Raw genomic sequence first — 8,451 nt, 5'->3', positions numbered from 1 at the left:
AGGTCGGGGTCGTTAGCGGTATGCTCAACCAGGCACTGTAGTTGCTTGGAAGGGACGAAGTTAACATTCAGTACCTGTAGGTCTGCCTGCTCGAAGGGGTGCTGGTCGCAGGAGGTCCGGGGGGCCCGGGACAGCGCGTCAGCCACATGTATCTCGGTGCCCCTCTTATACACGATTTTAAAGTCAAACCGCTGTAGCTGCAGCATCATCCGCTGTAGCCTGGCTGGAGCGCAGTGTATGGGCTTGTTAAGTATCGTCACCAGTGGCTGGTGATCCGTCTCAACGGTGAACCTGGTGCCAAATAGGAAGTCCTTAAACTTTGAACACGCAAACACCACCGCCAGCAGCTCCTTCTCTATCTGCGCATAGCGCTGCTCTGTGTCCGTCATGGTCCTGGAGGCATAAGAGATAGGCAGCAGCGAGTTACCATCATGGGGCTGCAGGCAGGCAGCACCCAGTCCAAAACGAGAAGCGTCGCAAGTGACCACGACCGGACGCAGTAGATCAAAGAACTTCAGAGTAGGTGTGCTGACCAGCCTCGTCTTTAGCAGATCAAACGCCTGCTGGTGGTGTGGAAACCATGACCAAGCAATGTCCTTTTTAGTGAGTTGTCTCAGGGGTGCGCTCAACTCGCTGAGGTCAGGGATAAACTTGCCCAGGTAGTTGACCATACCCAGGAAGCGCTGTAGACTGATAACATCTGTCGGGGCAGGCAGCTCTGAGATGGCGCTGGTCTTTTGCGGGTCAGGCTGTAACCCGTGGGCCGTGAAAATGTGGCCAAAATATGTGACCTCAGGCACCCGGAACCTGCATTTTGACTGGTTCAGCTTTAGATTGATCTGCCGTGCACGGTCCAAAATCCGTCGGAGGTGGCGGTCATGTTCGGCCACATCCCTTCCATAGACCAGAATGTCGTCCACAATAATCGCACAGGGCAGACCTGCAAACAATTGTTCCATAGAACGCTGGAATACCTCGCTGGCGGAGTTGATGCCGAACGGCATCCGCAAAAACATAAACCTGCCGAAGGGCGTACCGAACGTGGTTAGGTCCGTGGAACGTTTGTCCAGGGGTATTTGCCAAAACGAACTTCTGGCATCGAGGACGGAGAACACTGTGGCTTGTCCGACCTGGGCGGAAACATCTTCAACAGTCCTCATAGGGTAGTGGGGCCGTTTAATCGCCAGGTTCAAGTCCTTAGGGTTGATGCATACCCGTATTTCATTTTTTCCTTTCTTCATTGTGGCGACCATGGTGGAGACCCATTCGGTTGGATCGCTGACAGCTTCCAGCACTCCCATGTTGACCATGTCCTTCAGCATGGCCTCCACCTTGCCCTTCATGGCGAACGACACTCTATGGGGTGGACGGATCACAGGCACCACGAATGGGTCAGTCACGATCTTGTACACCAACGGCAGCTTCCCCAACTTGTCGTCAAACAGGTCCGGGTACTCGGATAGTGGATCCATCACTGCTTGCACCTCGTGGACCGTACGGTCAAAGGACACCAGACCAAGATCCTGGCAGGCCTGGTTGCTCAGTAAAGTCACACAGTCGCAATCCAGAATAAAGAACGACAGGTCACGGGAAGATTTCTGTAGCACGCAATGGAAGGTCGCCCTCCCCACAGGTGTTAGCTCCTCTCCCCCATAGGCACGCAAAACAGAGCGATCTGCAGTCAACAGCTCATTATTCCTTATCTTGTGGAACAGTGATGTTGACATTACGTTCACTTTTGCCCCCGTATCCAGCTTCGCAGAGAAGGACTTGTTGTTCACAGTAATGAGCACAGATGGATCGGGGAGGCGAGACCGGCTGTGGAGGAGAGTGTAAACACTTGCATCTCCCATGGAATAGCTGGGCTCAGAGCTGGGGGCAGTGTCAACAGAGGACTGAGAATCCATCTCGCTATCAACTTGCAGAAGGTTGTTTAGGAGTTGTCTAGGAGCTGAGGGCACTTTCCCACGGGACCGGCAGGCAGCTGCAAAATGGTTCATTTTCTTGCAGAAATTGCAAGTCTTTCCGAGGGCTGGGCACTGTGATTCAGTAGGATGCACATAATTACAGTTAGGACACTTCTGAGATCGCGGGACCCGAGATGTACGAACGGGCCGCGGTGGAGGGCGAAAGTTGTCCTTCATACGTCGTTGTCCAGCAACACCAGTCAGATTTATGGCTCAGCTGTCAGATCCCCTCTGCCCATGCGGAGGGGTGACCACTTCGGCGATGCGGCACGCATGCATTGCTTGAGTCAGGGTTAGGTCAGGCCGTTGCAGCAGGTCGGCACGTAGTTTCTGGTCAAGCATGCCAGTGACGAGAATGTCCCTGGTGAGCTGGTCACGCATGGTTTCAAAACGGCACCGCTGAGCAAGGTAGCGCAGGTCAGCAATGAAACACTCGACAGGTTCGTCCGGCTGTTGCTTACGTGAGAAAAACCTGGCCCGCTCCAGTATACGGTTGGAGGGCAGGTCGCATATCTCCGCAAACTTGCGCAAAAGACATACCGGGTCATCGGCAGATTCAGCTGGCTCGACCGGTTGGCCGTTGTCATCCAGGACTGCTGGTTCGTAGACGAAAGCCTGAGCTCTCTTCATTGCGTCGGGACCGGCCAGGTTGAGCAGGAGTGAGGCTTTGACCGCGGCTGGGTCGTTCCGGTGCGCAATATTGACGAAGTGATTGTAGTCCATCACTAAAGTCGACCATCGCTCCGCAATGTCAGCGTCAAAGACAAGGGGAGATGGCTTTCGGCATGAGGATGCCATATCAAAGGAAGCCCAACACTGGGCACTCAGGGGACAAATAAAAGAAAACCGGTAAACGGGAAATGCGAGTTTAACTTTCTGACACCATGTAAAGGATTGATAGCTGACACACTGTAACCTTTACTAGGAGTATAATATAGCACATGGCACACACGTCCCAGCACTGACTGCATCCAGCCTTCAGGCGTACTGGGACCTAGTGGGAGGAACAAAGGGAGGATACCACAGTTATACTAATAAGATGGGGCGTGGTTAGTGGTGATGAGGTAGCTACATTATAGGTTGCATGCATAAACCATCTACAGACAATGATGCAGAGAGATAAAGAACAATGAATGAAAGAAATGCTAAAAAGTAATGATGATAAAGGAAACAGGCCATTGTTAGTTGTGTTAAAACGAGAAGCTGGTGCGACTTGGGTGGGGGAGGGATAGAGAGAAAGGGAACTTGAAGTTAAAGAAATCAACGTGCATACCACTGGGTTGTAAACTGACCAAGCGAAATATGAGATGCTGTTCCTCCAATTTGCATTTAAAGCCTTGTCCCACGGTACGAGTTCATTCCAAGAGTTCTCCCGAGTTTGCCCTGATTCGAACTCGGAGATTAACGGTAATGGCCGCTCGTCGGTACTCGGGGATCTCGTGGACATTTTTTTACATGTTGGGAAATCTTCACGAGTCTTCCCGTGCTTACCTGCCGTTAGCGAGTCTTCCCGAGTACCTGCCGTTAGCGCTAAGAGACGTCCCCGAGCTCCGGCGTACCCGCTACGTTCATTCTCCGTGCATACCATGAGTTGATTTTTTTTAAACTCGGGAGAGCTCTTGGAATGAACTCGTACCGTGGGACAGGGCTATTAGCCTCACTCTGACAATGGAGGAGAACGAGGACAGAAAGGTCTGTGTGGGAATGGGAAGGAGCATCCGGGAGATCAGGTTGGTTCAGGCGGGTTGAGCGAAGGCGTTCCGCAAAACGATCGCCTAGTCTCCGTTTGGTCTCGCCGATGTATAAGAGTCCACATCTTGAACAACGGATACAGTAGATGAGGTTGGAGGAGGTGCAAGTGAACATCTCCCTAACCTAAACTGAACTAGAATGGGTGAGGCATTAAGTGAATATATCTCTACTGCATTTATCGTGGAGAATGACATGGAAGACAGGAGAAGTCAGGTTCCTACTACAGTGTAAATCTTTTCCCTCTCACCCTAAGCCTCCAGTTCTTGATTCCTCAATTCTGGGGAAAAGACAGTGTGCATTTACCCTGTCCATACCCTTCACTATTTTATAACCTCCATAAGATCATCCCTGTACTCCAAGGAATAAAGTCCGAGCTGACCCAACCTCCCTATAGCCCAGCTCCTCAGGTCCTGTCAACATCCTCATAAATCTTCTCTGTCTTCCATTCCAGTTTAGTGCTATTGCCCCCACGGCAGGGTGATCAAAACTGAACACAATACTCCAAGTGCAGACGTTGGAATAAATCTTTAATATATATTCAAGGATGAGATCGATATTGTTCTTAAGGTCGGAGGAGTGAAGGGATACGGAGAGAAAGCCGGGACAGGGTCCTGAAATGGGATCATAAGATCATGTGACAGGAGCAGAATTAGGTTATTCGGCCCCTTAAGACAACTCCGCCATTCAATCATGGCTGATCTATCTCTCCCTCCTAGCCCATTCTCCTGCCTTCTCCCCATAATCTGTGACACCTGCACTAATCAAGAATTTTCTATCCCTGCCTTAAATATATCCACTGACTTGGCCTCCACAGCCTTCTGTGACAAAGGATTCCACAAATTCTCCATCCTCTGACCAAAGAAGTTCCTCCCCATCTCCTTCCTAAAAGAACATCCTTTAATTCTGAGGCTATAACCTCTGGTCCTAGACTCTCCGACTAGTGGAAACATCCTCTCCACATCCACTCCATCCAAGCCTTTCACTATTCTGTAAGTTTCAATGAGGTACCCCCTCATCCTTCTAAACTCCAGCGAGTACAGGCCCAGTGCCGTCTAGCACTCATCATATGTTAACCTACTCATTCGTGGGATCAACCTCCGCATGACATCCCTGTCAAGCCCTCTCGAATTGGGATGATGAACCATGACCGCATTGAAAGGTACTTCAGACTAAAAGAGCTGAATAGACCACTCCTGCTTCTCATTTTCAATGCGTTTAGTTTAGTTTGGAGGTACAGCCCCGAAACAGGCCCGAGAAATGAGCCGACCAGCGATCAACTGCACAGTAACACTATCCCACACACACTCGGGACAATTTACAATTTTACCAAAGCCAATTTAAAAAAGTGCGAAGCCATTTTATTGCTCAACGTCTAGAACAATTGTTGTCTTCACGTCTTTGAAGTGTGGGAGGAAACCGGAGCACCGGGAGAAAACCCATGCGGTCACAGGGAGAAGGTACAAACTCTGTACAGACAGCACCCATGGTCGGGATCGAACCCAGGTCTCTGGCGCTGTGAGGCAGCAACTCTACCGCTGCTCCACCGTGTCGCCCCTGCCCTGGGCCTCCTTGTTCTATATCCTTGACTTTACATTCTGTTCCCTCCAGAGGAATGTGTCTGATTCTGAGGGGAGGCTGTTGCTAGTAATGTGATGGTGGTGAAAATGTTGGTGGATAACTGATGTCTGAAGGGCAAGGGGCACAGATGGATTGTATCCAACTTTTGATCTCGCGAATGGCACCAGACGATCAGACACACGCTGATGTTGCTCCATTTTGATCCGAAGCCCGATCCTGGGAATTGCAACTTTTGCGGAATGATTTATACTGCAGGGAATTACTTGATTGTGAAAATGTAGCAGGCTATTCGAAAGAGAGGAATTTAAACTCATCAATCAGAATAAACAGAAGAGAATTGGGTGATGTGGGTAAGAACTCTTTCACCTCTCGTATTTATATTTTAATCCACTCCAGCTGTGGAGGGTGAAAGGCGCAGATCTGAGCCGTCAGGGTCCGATTCCAAATAATTTTGAGAAGGGCCTGCTCAGAATATTAGAAACATAGAAAACATAGAAAAATAGGTGCAGGAGTAGGCCATTCGACCCATCGAGCCAGCACCGCCATTCAATATGATCATGGCTGATCATCTAAAACCAGTACCCCGTTCCTGCTTTTTCCCCACATCCCTTGATTCCTTTAGCCCCAAGAGCTAAATATAACTCTCTCTTGAACACGTCCAGTGAATTGGCCTCCACTGCCTTCTGTGGCAGAGAATTCCACAGATTCACAACTCTCTGGGTGAAAAGGTTTTTCCTCATCTCAGTCCTAAATGGCCAACCCCTTATTCCTAAACTGTGACCCTCTGGCACAGGCAAAAGTTAGAAAATGTTCCCTACCTCGGCAGTCGATTAGCCATTCCAGTCGGGATGTTGATGGGGAAGTTGATGCAAGGAGTAGGAATATTCACACATATGTCTTTTGAAAGCGAGAATTGAAGGGGTTTCACTCCACAGCTGCATGTCTCTACAGGACTCGACACGACAGTCAGGGCTCTACAGTCAAGGTCAAGCTTCAAGGTTCCAAGGACAGTTTATTGTCACATGTACCAATTAAGGTACAGTGAAATTCAAATTGCCATACGGCCATACTAAAAAAAAGCAACAAGACACACAACTACATAAAAGTTAACATAAACATCCACCACTCCGGATTCCCTACATTCCTCGCTGTGACGGAGGCAATAAAGTACAACTTCTTCCATTTTTTTCTCCCGCAGTTGGGGCAGTCTAAGACCCCGCGTTGGGGAGGTCGAAGCCCCAGCGGCTCAGACCTCCCAAAGTCGGTCTCTAACCAGGGACCGCGAGCTCCACGATGTTAAGGTCCCGCAGGCTCCCGTGGTTTGAGCTCCAAAGTCAATCCCCGACAGGGATCGCGAGCTCCATGATGGTAAGACCAGTGTGGACGGTGATACGATACGGAATAAATTGCATCTCCGTCGAGGTAATAGAGTAGAAAATATTTCCCCAAACCCCCCCCCCCTCCCCCACATAATATAAACTAGAGAACACTAAAAACATACATTTAACACATACTAAAGAAACAACAGAGAAGGAAGTGACAGACTTCTCGAGGAGGAGGAGCCATCTTGGGGAACGGCTGCTAACCAGCAGCCGTCCGTTTAATTCACTTTTTTTTGGAAGTTTTAGTGTGTTCTGTGCCTTGTCTGTGGGAGAAATTACTTTTTAATGTGGGCGGTAGGGGGTAATAATATTTCTAGGTCCCTACCTGGTTGGTGAGGCAGCTTTTTCTCCGGGCTGCCCCGTCGACCCGTCCTCGTGGCCTGCCAGCGGGCGTGGAGCGCCGTTTCCTGTCGGGGACCGCCCAGCACCTCGGCTTCGGTGGCGGCACAGCGCTGGAGTGCTATTGCGGAGCGGAGCGGGCGATGCCTTGCCTGGGTCGCCGCGCTGGATCGACGCGCTGGAGCTCCGGTGAGCTGTGACCGCCGAGTTCAACACCTCCGGGCTGCGCCTCTGTGGAGCGGAGCGGGCGGCGCCGACTTTAACATTGGGAGCCTGGGAGCTCCAGGCCGGCGCGGCCTTGCCGGCTTCGGAAGCCGCGGTCCCCAGTTACGAAGCGGCCGTTCCAGGTGGCCCAGCCGCTGTGAGGACTCTCCCGACGCCGGGGCAACAGCACCCGGCCAGAACGGCCAGGAACATCGGGCCTCCGTAGAGGCAATAGCGGAGGCCTCAATAGGCCTGACTTTGAGAGAACTGGAGATGGGGAATGGACATTGTGCCTTCCCCCACAGTGGCAATCATTGTGGGGGGATGATTTTTTTTGTGTGTAAGTTAATATGTTAGTCTGTGTCCAAGATGGCTGTCGGAAGGGAGAGTGGACGCTGGCGCGCTTTAGCTGCCGCTGCTCTCTCTTCACATTGTGTTTTTGATTTTTTGTCTTTGGAGCGATTTCTGTCTTTAATTTGTGTATTGGTGATGTCCTTATTATTTATTTTACTTCGACTATATGTTTTTTCTCTCTTGTTAATCTCTGTAAGGTGTCCTTGAGACTTTGAAAGGCGCCCGCAAATAAAATGTATTATTATTATTTTTAGACAGACTGTGGGCGAGGCAGCCATTGCTGACGCCACTGGGTGCAATATGACAAACTCAAGGATAAAATGAGAAAGGCTTTCATACTCAGCTGTTTGACCAGCATCTGAGGACAGGGAGTCAGAGCTGAACACTGCTGAACAGCGATCATCTGAAGAAGGGTCCTGACCCAAAACTAGTCACCTTAGTTTAGTTTAGAGATACAGTGCGGAAAGAGGCCCTTCGGACCACCAGGTCCTCGCTGACCAGCGATCGTCTTCGTAAACTAACGCTAGTCCAACTCTCTGGGGACAATTTACAATTTTACAGAAGCCAATTAACCTGCAAACCTGCACGTCTTTGGTGTGTTTACTGAAGCTCCCGGAGAAAGCCCACGCGGGTCACGGGGAGAACGTACAAACTCCATGCAGACAGCACCAGTGGTCAGGTTAAATGTCTGGATAGACACAAAATACTGGAGTAACTCAGCGGGACAGGCAGCATCCCCGGAGAGATGGAATGGGTGACGTTTCAGGTCGCGACCCTTCGTCCGACTCAGAGTCAGGGGAGAGGAAGACCAGAGATATAGAAGGTGTGAAAACGATAGATCAAAGCGGATGATGCTCAAAGTAATGCAGAATGGA

At 50.4% G+C, this 8,451-nt stretch overlaps 1 long non-coding RNA gene across 1 annotated transcript; it reads left to right on the top strand.

Moving 5' to 3' along the window:
• Nucleotides 1-6,743: 6,743 nt before the first annotated feature.
• Nucleotides 6,744-7,871, top strand: LOC116980902. The gene is made up of 3 exons (XR_004414090.1): nt 6,744-6,833; nt 6,978-6,980; nt 7,831-7,871. It is a non-coding gene; the product is annotated as an uncharacterized LOC116980902 (long non-coding RNA).
• The last annotated feature ends 580 nt before the right edge of the window (nt 7,872-8,451 follow it).

Source organism: Amblyraja radiata, chromosome 14, assembly GCF_010909765.2.
Source record: "Amblyraja radiata isolate CabotCenter1 chromosome 14, sAmbRad1.1.pri, whole genome shotgun sequence".
In the NCBI taxonomy this organism is placed as follows: domain Eukaryota; kingdom Metazoa; phylum Chordata; class Chondrichthyes; order Rajiformes; family Rajidae; genus Amblyraja; species Amblyraja radiata.
This window is presented reverse-complemented; position numbering and strand designations above follow the sequence as displayed.